A 14,966-nucleotide genomic window follows, 5' to 3' on the forward strand; every position below is an offset into this window, starting at 1 on the left:
TGTAGGGCTTTTCCTGGGTTCTTCCGACTTTATTAGATTTATTTTACAGATGGGAATACAGATGCAGAGAGACAAAGCTAAACATCACTGAAATTAACACTGAAAGACAGCAGCAGGTCACAAGGATAGTATTACAGAGCAGATAACCTTGCCAAAAAAAGAGAGAGAGCAACTGAAGAAATGTGAAAATGTACATAACGTGCTAAGATTAAGGATAGTTTAAAAAAGTCAATAAAGACCTTTCAATGGGATCCAGGCATTCTATCCAGGCCAAAAAAAGCTATACATTACAAAACATAGAAGAGTGTCTAATTTTTCACTGTCTACTCCTTAATGTCAGAAAATCATGAATGGCAGGTTAAACCATAATTTTGTGGTAACTCATTCCATCACTTTGAAGTTTCTGACATTAATTTCTGTGCTTTGAAATGATGACATAGCTAGAAATTTTGTGATACTAGCTTTGACATCCCAAATTAGTCCATCTGATAATTTTAAAGCTAATCAGTGATGTAACTGAAGGAGGCATGGTAACCCAGAAAACAGAAGATCTGCTTTCAGGATGAATCATTGACAGTCTAGCATTTCACTAGTTGATGGACTGGAGAAGTTCCTTGATGTAGCTGACAAAGCCAGCGGGCACTAGAGGAAAGCTCACAATATATTTAGAGTGGTCTCTAAAGCGCCAATAATTATAAAACAGGACATTTGATAATGCAAGAACATTTGTTGGCCAAAGGCCTTGTATATCTGTTGAACCTTTTCAAGAGCTGTGCATCTATATTGAGGTCTCTTCTTCCGTTAGAGCACATAGATAATTTCAGTTAGTATGAATGAACACTATGTGCCTCCACTGATGGGTGAATTCCCCTAAAGGATGTGCATGATCAGTGCTGCATATTCCTTACATATTTTCCCTGTGCCTCAATTATCTTTAGGACCATGAAGACAGACCTATTTCTGAACCCAGTTTTAAATTCTTGAATGTTAACCTGCAACTAGAATCCCAAACTTCTCACTTGTGTTTGGAGCACATACAAATGGCAAGATGCAATTAAAGTGTTGTATTCATCATAGGTTACACTGTCCCAAGAATACAACATTGATATTTAAAATGCTCTCAACCCACCCTCCTATGTCATTCAGTGTCAGACTTCAATGGACTTCGTAGCAATAGACCTTTTCTACAGTGAAAATGTCTCCTCAGCAGTAACTGTCACTGCAACACTTCAACACAGATTATTTTAATTTTGACTTGTTTTTTCAAGACCAAAGAAACACAAAGACAGAAAAATTCATCTAGATGATAATTCATCAGCAGTTAATTTGTTGTTCAAGCCATTTAAGTCTAGTAACTCTGTAATTTCATATTCAGTTATAATGCAGATGTTCCTAAGAGCCTGTTGCCCTCTGAAATACCTTGATAAATGCTGAGCAGGTGAAACTCCATTCCATGGTTGACATGATTAGAAAAAAAAAATGGTAGAATTTGTAAGTGAAGTTTCAGTGGATGCTGCTATGGGAGTAGTAATTAGAGAAATTTAGTTTATTTGCCCAAAACTGCAGTGCACCAAAACTATTCGTGAATCTGGAGCAAAATTGGTGAATAGTTTCAGCAAGAAAAAAAAAAGAGGGGAGGTATTTCAAAGTCAAAAGGTTTCATTTTTATACTTTTGAAATGAAACCATTTCAACTTTTTTGTTTTGAAACAATGTTTTGTTTCAAAATTGTTCTAGATTTATTTAAAAACAAACAAAAAAGGGCAACACGTTTCTGTACCCCTCCCAAAAATAACTAAAGGGGTGGGGAAATTATTACAGGGCAAACAAAGTTTTGTTCAACCCAAAACAAAAAAAATCTAGGTTTTTGTTTGTTTGTTTTGGGGTGGGGAGGTTGGTTTGATTTATTTTGGGGAGGGGGTGGCTTTTGGGGTTGGTAGGAGGGTTATTAGCTTTTTATTAAGCTGCTGAACTGAAAAATCAATTGTAAATGAAAGATAAAATTGTAACCATCAAAGTAAGAAGAACAACCATGTCTTAGAATTATTTTCAGTTCTTTGCTCAGAATGGAAAAATACTTTAAGATGACATAAAATGAATATTGTCGTTTCATTTTGAAAGGTCAATTGAAAATGAGAATTTTTATTTAGAATTCATTCAACACTTCCCATGGGAAAACTGAAGTTTTTCAGCTGAAATACTTAGAATGAAGATTTTTTTTCATCCAAAATTTCTCATGGGAAAAATCAGTGTTCTGAACAGCCCTACCTGTCTCTGATGGTGATTAGTAATCAGGTGCTTCAGGGGAAAATGAAAGAAATCCCATAATGGACCACTATGAAATAACCTGCAAACAAGAAATTTCTTAGTAAGCCGCCTCGTTTAGTGGCCAGTTTATGCACTGAAGCATGTGAGTTTACAACCCATCTAATTTTGTCCTATTGAATGTAATTTAGCATCCTCTTGTTACCCATATAAAGGTCTAATCCTTTTTGGAAAAGTATTTCTTTTCAGCATTTTAGAATTTGTTGCTAAACTAATGATGGGCAAATGTTGAAAGATTTGGTTCCTTTTCAATGTTTATTCAAATCTCTCTGTTCTGGAAATCTTGACTCAGATTCCACTTGGGCACATGGGTCTATGCAAGTGGATCTCCTTGTAGGATCAAGGTTTTAGGTATTTCATGATATCAAGACTGTTTGTTTTAATAGTACCTTTTCAGAATTGAGCTCAGAATTCTTCCTTAAGATGGTTGGCTGACACAGAAGCCTTTCCAAACCAGTTTCTCTGTTGTTATGATCAAAGGCTGCCGTCTCATTCATCATTGATGAAGTCATAGCCAACTTCCTGTTCTCCTTTTGCTTCAGGTTTGCTGAGCTGTACAGATAATTACAATATATGAGTCGTGAAGCATGAAATCTGAATATACTCTATTTTTTTCTCTTTAAAATTCTTCACTCCGATAGCTGTGCTGCTCTGGAAACCTTCAACAATGATTGGAAAATGTCCATGTCATCTTCAATGAAAACAAATATAGTATTCTGCATTAATAGTGCAAAATACTGCAGTTTACAACTGTGACACTATATTACTTGGGCTATTGCTGGCGGTTACTGTGGTATTTTGGGTTATCGTTTAATAAAGCACTGTGTTATTGTCGATCACAGCACCCTTCTGATGGCAGATTACAACAGCATAGACACTTTGGTCAAACACTCATCCAGGATACAATGAGCAACAAGAGATTAAGAAAAAAATGATATTCCAGTGTAGAACTCGCCAGACCACCTTGTGCTGGCAAATTGTGCAACGTTTGATGCGAGTGCAACATCTCTAGAAAGAGAAGTGTTCCTTAATTCATGTGATCCAGGGGACACAGGTGATAAATTACAAGTGTTTTGAGAAAGTTTATGATCACTATCATTTCTGCTCATGTGCAATTTAGTTTCCAGTAGATCATTTCCATTATGCACATCTTTGATTAATATTAGATTTGCTAATTATGACCGTTCCAATCTTGCTTTAATATTATTGAAATGTTGTGCTATCTTTGTTAGACCAGAGGAAGACTCTGCCAGTGGTGAAAAATGATTCCTATGCCTTAAGGCAAGGCTATAATTCATATTGAAAATAAACATACAGCTTTTACATTCTTAACCAGAAAGTGACCTTTTGGCTAATATAAACTCATTTTAGAACTGGCAAAGGAGCTAGCTATATAGAAGAGTAAATCTAATATTGCTTAAGCTTCTTTTTAAAAAATTACACACAATAATTAATCATTATTGATCCTTTTTTTTTTCTATGTTGTGCTTAATTATCCGGTTCCGTGTGGGACCAGCATACTCAATGAGTTTTATTTGAAAGGCTTATTATGCATCATCAGTACCACAGGTTGCCTCACAGGGAGAAGAACAGGCACCGCAAAGACTTTAGGTATGCACCATATAGATGGGTGGGAGGGTTTAGGAGGTGAATGGAACCTTGGCTCTGCTCCAATGCACTGGCTAGCGGATCTGTACCGATGCTCTTGGGCTGTCCAGCAAATACACTGTGTGCAGAGTACTCCCCCTTTGGAGCAGGAGGGAGGCAAAGCTGCAGTTCAGCCCTGTATGAGCTATAAAAGGACATACCAAAATATGGGTCAGCCTATGCCCTCAAATAAATGTGTGTACATATAACCACTCATCTGTTGAACCAGGGGAGCCGTATACATATCCCAGGGCAGAATTAAGTCCTGGTTATTTTAGATGAGTCGGAAGCTTGGTTTTCTCCTCTTTCTCCCCCCGCCCGCACCAACTCTGGCCATATTCTTTGGCTGCATATATTTTTTTCTATGGTGCCATAACCAAATCTCTCAATACCACATGAGGGAAGAAAGCAATATATGCTAAGCTGAAGATATAAAAGCATATTCTAACTTTTTATGAGTTCTAAGTAATCTTAGGCAATAAAAATCCCCCCCAAAAGTAAGGAGGCAGTTCTAGAACTGAGACATCACTACAGAAACAGGACCCCCATCAACAGTGGATGAATAGCACATTGGTGCTGTCAATACAGCAACCAAGTGTGCCTGCTGGAGGATGGGAACTTAGGTAGATTAGCACTCCAGAATGAGATCATGAGGATATGCCAGACATGGATCCATCCATGTTCAAATGGGATGTCACTGTTTCTAATGGGGGTGAGAGTTCATGGGGGAAACATGTACTTTTGTTCATGTCATAGTGATTACAGTTATTTTGATCAAGGCACCTACAGCCCACACCTGAGATGGGCACAAAAAGGACTAAAAGAATCAATGCAGGATATGACAAAAGCATTACTCAATGCTGCTATGGTGTCCAGATCCAGCGAGGCCTATATTCTACCTAGATTATTTTAATGAAAGGAAAAGGCACCATATACATCAGCCAGATAGACTCGTTACAAGTGAAATCAAATGACCCCTTCCCCCTGCCATGATCTGACACCATGCACAAAATTTTCCTCTACTGTACATGAAATGAGAATGCCAGTTATGTACACACTCACATACATACCTTTCCCCCGAGACATCTACGCTAACAAGTTGGGGGTTTTCTTTCAAGATGTTGAGTGCCTTTTTTACAGCAGTTGCAACACAGGGTGCTGGGAAGGGAATAGTGGCACACTGACTGGGTGTTTCTTGACAAAAATGTTGATAATAAGATTTTGTTTGCGGGAGCAGACTATCTTTCTGGTTTGAGCATGTCAATGAGTGCTGGGTTTGCTTATCTGTCAATAGGAGAGATGTGTGAGGACTAAAAAGCTGTATATGACTCTAAGGCAATATGTTTCATAAATTGACAATTTTTCATGTTAAAGTTTGCCATACATCAGTTTGATTCATACTTAAAAGTAAGTGTGTGTGTGTGTAAGTAAAATATACCTGACAATTTTTCTTTTAAATGAATTTAGTCCTGAAAACCATGAACTGCCCTGGCAGAAGACTTAGACAGCAACAGCATCAAACTTTAGCATGACACAGGATTTCAGGCTCTGATGCTCTTTGTTGTGGGTGATTTTGATTTGATTGATTTTAAATTTGCAGTTTAGTTGATATGTTCATTTCAAGGGGATGGAAAATGACCTTATGGACAAAGATTTAGCTAGCCAATAAAGAGCAGTTTATGGTGTGGTATCCTTATCTCCCTTTTCCCATCTACTGTCATCATTGTCTGCCTAAGCAAACAATCAGTACATAAATAAATGAAATGTCAAGAAATAAAATATCTCCCTTTATCATCCTAAGTGGGAAGCAGATTTTCCTAAAAGAGAAATAAGTTAAAATCGTAAATTCTATGCAAAAATTCCCTTTGCAGAGATGTGCACGTATGTCTGTGCAGTAGGTGTGTTTAAAAAGCAGGGCTTTGGAGCTGTGCTCCAGCTCCGCTCCAGCTCCAGGCAAAAACCTGCAGCTCCACTGCTCCAGAGCTGCTCCGCGCTCCAGCTCTGGGCTCTGCTCCAAAGCCCTGTTAAAAAGAACTGCTATCCCTCAAGCCGTTTTTGGCAAAGAGGTTCATCTTTTCCTGGATATACACTTCATATATACTCTGGTCCTGCAAAGATTGAATTGATGTTCATGAGTAGTCCCAGGACACATTCCTCTCTGCAAAGTTACATCTGTGCTTAAGCACCTACAGGAGCAGGGACACGGTTTATTTACCTTATATATGAAGAAATTATGAATAACTCACTCACATGCTATTGGTTTGCTTCTGTAAGGATTTCACCCCTCTAGCAGTAAGAACAAGAGTTCTAGGCTGATTGTTTCTTTAAGAAGACACCAGAAGAATATAAACCAGTCAGATATACTTAACCTTTCTGTGACAGGTTCCCCCCGGGGTGCCACCTGGAACTGAGGTACCACTGAGCCCACCCAGGCCCACCAGCCTGGGCTCCCTTTACACTGTGCTGCTGTGAGCAGCCTACCAAGCCCTCTCCCAGGCTCCAGCCTGCACTTTACCAGCACACATACAGATAGGGACACACCAAGCTGCAGTACATATGGACGCTATGATCAGCTCTGCATGGGGAGGCACAGCTAGGGAACCTCCCATTTCCTAAGGCATGCACCCCTTTCTGGAGTGTATACCCAAAATTATACCGGCTTGCACTGCACAGAGATCTGTACAGCATAAGCTCATGAAATTCGCCCCCTCACTCAATGTGGAGAGGAATATACAACAGCTTTTTGCCCCACAGACTGGTTTGTGATAAAGCAAAAACAAATTTATTAACTACACAGAATAGATTTTAAGATATTATAAGGGATAGCAAACAGATCAAAGCAAGTTACCTAGCAAATAAATAAAAATGCAATCTAAACAATATACTAAAGAGATTGGATATGAATAGCAAATTCTCACCCTAAATGATGATTTAAGATGGCTGCAGGCTCTTAAGGGGCAAGCTGCACTTGCTTGCAGCTTAAAATCCCAGGTATTCCTTTCACAAGCTAGAAATCCCTCTAGCCTGGGTCCAGCACTTCCCCCTGGTTCAGTCCTTGTTCTTCAGTTGTTTCCAAGAGTCTCCTTTGGGTGAGGAATCAGTGAAGAACCACGATGATGTCACTCCCCTGCCTTAAATAGATTTTGCAGATGGCGGGAACCCTTTGTCTCCAAGCTTGGTTCCAGTACCAAGTAATCTGGTCACATGCCCCTGTAGTGTCCTAGTAGCCATGACTTGGAGGCTATTTGTAGCATCCTCAGGAAGGCTCCCCAGTAGGAGATTAGCTTCTACTAAAACCTATTATTCTCCCTAATGGTCCATTGACTTGAATGGGCCCTTTCCTGCCAGCCATCTGGACTGAGTGTCTTCTGCCTAGTGGGAGTTCCCCATGTGTAAATACATTTGTAATAGATACATAGACAATATTCCTAACTTCAGATACAAAAATGATACAGGCATACAAATAGGATAATCATAGTCATAACCTTTCCAATGATATCTCCTATCACCATCTTGCATAAAATACATTATGATTATGTCATAATCATATCATCATAATATAACTGTGAAGAATATGGGATGTAGTGTCATACTTTCATTTCCATGGATTCTGAGAAATGCCTCTTTCCCCTGCGATTGCAGGATCGTGTATCTTGGGGTTCTAGACTGGATCATCACAGCAGTGACATATCAGCGACAGACTACGTGGAATGCCATGCACAGCCCAGGAAAGAAGGGGTGGGGAAGGCAAAGCATGGTGGTGGTGGTTGTTGGGTGGGTTTTTTAATCTCTCCAGCCTCTTAAAGGAACTAAAGTGGACTTACCGAGTATAGTGACCCTTCTCAAGTGGGGCATCTCATTATAGGATAACCCAAAGAAATTTGGAGCCTGATTCTCTGCTGGTTAACACCATCAACTTCAGTAGAATTATAGCAGCAGAAAATTTTGACCTTCATAAAGTGTCAGACATCCTATAAAATATTTTAGGGCTGATTCAATGAGAAATTACTCAGAATACTTTGAAAAAATTATTTAAAATTCTATTGTCGAGTTTCCAAGAAGTCAGGAAAGCATAAATTGCAGAAGTGGGTTATTTCCTCTTGATTAGGGTGACCATATTTCCCAAAGGGAAAATTGGACACTGCGTGGGGCTGGCCACACTCACCCGCACTCCCTCTTTCTCCCTCCCCCCTGAGGCTGGCCCAAGCCGCTTGGCCAAGCTCCCCTCCATGCGCAGGAGGCAGGTAGGGCTCAGCAAGCATGTGCCTGGGGCAGCAAGCCACGGGGGGCTTGCCTGCAGGAGGTCCGCCAGTCCCGCAGCTTTGGCAGCAATTCGGCGCCGGGTACGCCGAAGCTGCGGGACCGGCAGATCACCCACAGAAATGCCACTGAATCTGCGTGACCAGCGGACCGAAGGCCGCCTGACTGCCATGCTTGGGGCGGCAAAAAACATAGACACCCCCCTGCAGGCGAACAGCAATACACATACTAGATAGGGTAACCATATTTCCCAAAGGCTGGGGCTGGTGTTGCTGCTCATTCAAGCTCTGCCTGTCCAAGCCCTACCTCCCTCCCATACCCCCACGCCAGGCTGGCATCACCACTCACCCCCCTGCGCATTCCTCTGCACCCCACTTTTTTGACAAAAGTGGGCATTTGTCCCGTTTGCTCTTGCCAACTAATCAAGTTGGCAAGCGCAAACGGAACAAATGCCTTCTTTTGACAAGAAAAGTCAGGACTGCCAGGACAGGGTTTAAAAAGAGACTGTCCCGGCCAAAACGGGACGTATGGTCACCCTACTCTTGATGGGAAAATGTGTTGGTACAGACCCTGGATACCAGGCGTTGAGAACTAGGAATATTGGTATCATTTTGCATGAATGTGTGCGTTTTATGATGTGTTACTTGCTACAGAGTTAGATCAAAAGGGGTTGTTAATAACCAAGCAGGAAAGGTAAAACAATGGCCTAGATAAGAAACATCCCAGCAGACACTCAATCATAATAGTTCCATTTACAGCTGTGGAGAGGTGACTCCCCCGACCCAACCTTGGTGACATGGTTGTTTTGCCACGGCTAAGAATCTGGAGATCAAAAGAGGCTGATCCATTAAGAGATCCACCCTCCAGGGGTGGAGTTGTCAGCAGCTGCAGGCTAACAAAGACTGACTGCAAGCCAGGGTCTGCATCAGCAGGCTCTAGCTTGGTCCCCAAGAGAATAGGCAGGGGAGGAATGGAGAAGGAGGTGGAATGTGCCAAGGCTAAATTCTGTTTTCTAGCGAATTGAAGGGAGTGCCAAGTGCAAGTAAGACAGTATGCAGCTCTTGTTTCAAACTCATTTATCTAAGCTCTATGCACCTTTTGGGCAAATAAAACAGACTTTGTTTTGAAGCAGCTGCTTCTGTGTCTCTGCATACTGTTACTGCCCACAGGATCCCGAAAGGAAACTCTGGCAGGCTTTCTAGGTAACATGGTTGGGAAGTGTAACCAGGAGACCCAGTTGCAGAGTGGTTGGATTGCAGGGTCCCACCCTAAAGAGAAGTTGAGGTATGGGCCAGCCCAAAGAGAAGTTGACAAGGTTGCAGGTGTGGGACTGGAAAGGGATCTCAGGAGGTGAAGCCTACCTAGAGACAATGACACCAGGCTTCTAGTTTAAGGTATTAACTGGTATGTGCACTCTTGTAAGATGGGCTAAAGCAATCTGAAGATGTAGTGCCACATCCAGCAAAACAGCTGTGGTCAAGTGCCCAGCCAACCTGTGTGCTCTACTACTACTTCCCCCTGCTCTGTGTTTCATCCTCCTCCTCCAATATATTAAATCATTTGACACACACACACACTCACTCACTCACACTCTCTCTCTCTCTCTAGGCAGCTGGTATGTGTAATTGAAAAAAATCACCTAACGTGTCTGCACATTTCTGCTTGACCACATGACAGTTTGATGGGATGATGAAGTAAAGCTTCATCTAATTTTCTTCCCAGATGCATCATTGCAGGCACAGTATGATCAGGGCCGGCTCCAGGCACCAACGAACGAAGCAGGTGCTTGGGGTGGCCAATGGGAAGGGGCGGCACGTCCAGGGCTTTGGCAGCAATTCGGCAGCAGGTCCCTCAGTCCCTCTCGGAGTGAAGGACCTGCCACCGAATTGCCACCAAGGAATGAAGCCATCGCAGCTTTTTTTTTTTTTCTTCCTTCGCCGCTTGGGGCAGCAAAAAAGCCTGAGCCGGCCCTGAGTATGATGATATAGGTGCCATCTGATCAGGATTCTTACCTGCTGCACCTGCACTGTCAGGGCTGATGAGGAAACTGCTGCTAATACCCCACCACTAGAAGCTACACCCACTGACACAGTGGGGTCAGATGACTAACAAAAAACTGCTGATTGGACATCACTGGGTATAAAGCTTCCTGTTCCTGTCTCCTCCTGTTCCTGTCTCAACCCTTGTCTGAGCACCTAGTTGCTAGGCCTGTTGCTGCCCAAACCTGAGACCAAGTCCCTGGTTCCCGTTACCCTGCCTCATGCCTGTTCCTATATCTTGTTCCTGGTTCCTTGCCCTGACCCAGGTTGCTGACTCTGGCTTTGACTCTTGGCATGACCACAACCCCAGCTCGGCTCCAACCACTAGGTCAGGCAGTCCACATTAGAGGTCCTGACAGATAAATAGAAATTAAAGTGCATGAGATTTATTGGGAAACATTATTCACAGTTTGCTAAATATCTGGCGCTTATTTTTCCCCTCCCCTGCCCCCCTTTTCATCTCACTCCACAAGTGGTGCCACTGACGTCAGTGGAATTATTTTTATGTAAGGTGCTGTTCATCCCAAGTAAAGATAGTATTTCTTAGCCAGAATGTAATATCATCCTGTAAAGCTAAAATGTTCCCAATGGCAATAAAAAATGTTGCTTTAAATATGATTGATAGTAGCAGTGTTGCTTATTGACATTACAAAATGATACACCTGAAACAAAATCACATGAAGCATGAAAAGGAATGTGAGAGGACGTTCATAGCTCTGTGTTGTGTGAAGTACTTCCTTAGCTGCTATGTAATATTCATCCTGAAAAAAAAAAGCTATCCATTTATCTAGATATTGTCTCCTTGAAATAGTCGCTGGCAAAAAGACTGTGGGGGAGGAGGGAAAGCAAAGGTAGACAAATGGTGTAAGGAATACAGATTGACCAAACACTGGAAACTGACTTTCTTATGGTGCTTTTACTGAAATTAAAGGAAAAATTCTGTTGCTGACAGTTTCTATGAGGTTCTAGACCAGGGGTCGGCAACCTCTGGCATGCGGCTTGCCAGGGTAAGCACCCTGGCAGGCCGGGCCAGTTTATTTACCTGCTGACGCGGCAGGTTCGGCCGATCGCGGCCCCCAGTGGCTGCGGGTCACCGTCCCAGGCCAATAGGGGCGGCGGGAAGCCGCGGCCAGCACATCCCTCGCCCGTGCCACTTCCCGCCGCCCCTGTTGGCCTGGGACGGCAAACCACGGCCAGTGGGGGCCACGATCGGCCAAACCTTCTGCGTCAGCAGGTAAATAAACTGGCCTGGCCCGACAGGGTGCTTACCCTGGCGAGCCGCGTACTAGAGGTTGCCGACCCCTGTTCTAGAGGCATTGCTACTTTTCCCCCCTCTCTGAATCCACCTCAACTACTATTCAAGCTACTATGGTAGGCCTGCAAATTTAATTCGGTTCATTTTTGCAGTGAAAATGTCTAGAAACATGGAACAGGCTGTATCTTAAAATGCAAGATGAATTAGAAGCACTTGGACCTTGCTGGTGTGGTGGTAGTGGTGGGTTTTTTTTTCCTTTTCTTTCCAAACATATTTTATTAAATGGATGCAGCTGCATGACTGCTTATCTTATCTGTAGATGGGATTGTGACACTTTCAAACCCCCATATTCACCATTGTCATATAATTATAAGTTTCGTACAAACTGTACCTTCTGAGGTATCATTCTAAAAGTCTTCATCTGCTAATCATTAATATCTCATTGGATTGTATGTGCTATCATTGTATGTGAAGTTATGAAGTTTGGCTATGTATGTGCTACTGAAACATTTTGTGAGGTTGAGAACACGCACAAGCAGCCTTTCAGGTACAACAATAAAAAGGCCAAACAATGTTAATGGCTTATTGAGGAAATAAGCACAAGGATTACCCCAGGAACTGTGTACAGGAGAAACCTCTCAGAGATAGCACTGCACAATGAGAATTGTTTGACCCCGGTCACAGCAAAAGAGCTTTCCAGCAAGCTGGAAGAAGGTATAAAAGGGGGAAATGCCATCATGACGGTACCGCATTCTCCGTACTACAACACACCTGAAAGTACTGGAGGAAAAAGGCTGAACTGGGGGGAGAGGGGAAAGTGGTGTCCCAGGCAGGAAAGAAGGAAGCCTGCCTGTGTATGCAAAAGCTAACCTAGTGAGACACTGCTTGATTCAAATACTAGCTTGTACTTTAGGCTTAGATTGTGGTTTTGTTTTATTTCTTATGGTAATCTACTTTGATCTGTTTGCTATCACTTATAATCACTTAAGTTATCTTTCTGTAGTTAATAAATCTATTTCATATTTTACCTAAAACATTTTACCTGTGTTGTTTGAAGTGCAAAGGGGATAAATCTCAGCTCATGATCAAGAGTTGGTGCACGTCCACTTTCCTTTGTAGAAGTGGCGGACTGAGTAATAAATTCATACTGATCGGGCTTTGACCAGGGCAGGATGGTACAGCTCTAGGGTGTTTGGCTCGGGAGCTGGGAATATTTTGGCTGTAGCCTCTCTATCCTGGGTTCATGAGTGGCTGGCCAGAGCATTCATGAACACAGCTGGTTGTGGTCCCTGCCTGTGGATGTTGGTGTGAGTGCAAGCTTGGAAGGCTTTGCAGCTTGTCACAACATCACAATGCAAGAGGGAACCCAGATTGGTGAGACAGAGGACTCAGCTGTACCTCAGTTCCAGGTGGCACCCGTGGGGGACCCATCACAGGGATGAGCTACAGATTCATCTGAAAATTCAACTTTCATAGTATATGCACTGGGCATTCTATGCATCACTGAATTAATTCTTGCCATTGTAATGTGTCTGAGATGCAATACAATGCCTTTGGTTTTTGTCACTGCGGATCAAGGACACATGATTTAAATAGTTCAGAAGCCTTCTTATTATTAATAATGGGTCTGAGCTGCAAAGTTCAAATCTAGATCCAAACTTCCACAAAGTCTGAAGGGGCTTTGGATCTATCTTCTATAGCACAAGCCACACGTTTTAGATCCGAATTTCCCCAACTTTTAAAGAGGGTTTTGTTGCAGTTTGGGCCCATCTGATAAATACCTATATTCATGTATGACCAGAGATTCCACCAGGTAATGATTCATTAGCACCAAGTAACAGACACTCCAAAGACATTCTGCATCTGATTCAGTTACTTTCACACACAGTTCATAAGCAGCTAATGGAGACCAGCCACCAAGTCCTTCCACCTGTAAACCTGAATTTCAGTCACTGACCTATAATGAAAAGATCAATAAGCAACTATGTCTCTGTGGTCCAGAAAAATTCATACCTGCTGGTGAGAGACCAAGAAATGCAGATCATTGCAATTGGTGTGTGCAATATGAATATAGCACAGCATCAGTAGCTTTATAGGTGATTGCAGAGTCTATAAGAGACACCTGGAAAGTCCTTCTTTCAGCTTGATCTTGTTGCACTTCTTGATTCATTAGGAGTTTGTGGTATGCCAGGTATGGATGATGGGCTTCCTGCTGAGTAGCTGGACATGGGGCAGAACTTGACATGCTGAAACAGTTTGAGAGGTCAGCCTCGGAAAGGAATGGAATTTGTCTTGCTCCCTGTTTTGCACCTGTTGGACCACAGATGAATGATAGCTATAGCATTCACTGCCAGTGATAGCTAAGGTCATGTTGCGATTTCAGGAGTAGGGAGGTGGTATTACCTCTATTTATGACATTAATGAGACCATTACTGGAATACTGTGACTAGTTTTGGCGTCAACATTTTGAAAAGGATGTTGACAAACTGAAGAAGATTCAGAAAAGAGCTTTAAGACTGATTGGAGGGCTGGAAATTCGACCTTACAGAGCGATTGAGTTTCTCCAAGAAATGGTTAAGAGGTGATTTAATCACAATCTAAAAGTACCTACCTGGGGAGAAGACTTCTGCTAGTAGAGGGTGCTTTAAACTACCAAAGGCATAACATGATTCAGTGGGTAGAAGCTGAAGCTAGACAAATTCAGACTAGAAAGAAGACACACAATTTTAACAGTAAGGGTAATGAACCATTGGAACAGCTTCTGCAAGGGATGTGGTGGATTCTCCTTCACTTGAAGTCTTGTGATGGATGTCTTTCTAAAACTGGATGTCTTTCTAAAAAGGTATGTTCTACCTCAGCCCGAAACTATAGTTTTGATGCAGGAATTGCTGGGTGAAAATCTGTGTCCTGGATTATGCAGGAGGTAAGACTGACTATATGATCCTAATGCTCCCTTCTGGATTTCACACCTAAGAAACTTCCATTATAACCACCTGTTTGCACAGGCTGTTAACTTGCTGAAATATTCTCCATCAATCTCATATGTTCCATGCATGGTCTCAGGAGAGAGAGGAAATTCTTTCAGCTGGTTTGGAGTTATCTCAGTGACTAAAACACACTGCTTCAAAAAAAAATCAAATCTTCTCAGCTTGAGACTTGTTTGCTTGCTAATAGTTCCAAAAGGAGCTGAACAGGAAAAGGCAAATTTATGTGGCTAATCCTCTGGGAGAAGTAGTTTCCTGACTAAGGGCCAGATTGTTGCCTCCCACAGAAAAAGATACAGAAGGGAACAAAGTTAACTAGAAACTTATGGCTTTAAAACCACAGCGCTTCTGCAGCATCATTCCCTCTGAATGGGGCAGCAGGGTTGGATTAAGGCCCACAGTCTCAGATGCTAAAGTCTCATGATGGGGGCAGAAATTCACTCTTCATATTTTTTAA

The 14,966-nt window shown here is 42.3% G+C and overlaps 1 long non-coding RNA gene across 1 annotated transcript in view; it reads right to left on the bottom strand.

Moving 5' to 3' along the window:
- Positions 1–989: 989 nt before the first annotated feature.
- The window catches only part of LOC117870684, a 53,032-nt gene continuing 39,055 nt past the window's right edge, over positions 990–14,966 (bottom strand). The window contains exon 3 of the long non-coding RNA XR_004644020.1: positions 990–2,876. This is a non-coding gene — a long non-coding RNA (uncharacterized LOC117870684). The remainder of the gene's footprint in view (positions 2,877–14,966) is intronic.

This window comes from Trachemys scripta, chromosome 1 (assembly GCF_013100865.1).
Source record: "Trachemys scripta elegans isolate TJP31775 chromosome 1, CAS_Tse_1.0, whole genome shotgun sequence".
NCBI classification, from domain to species: domain Eukaryota; kingdom Metazoa; phylum Chordata; order Testudines; family Emydidae; genus Trachemys; species Trachemys scripta.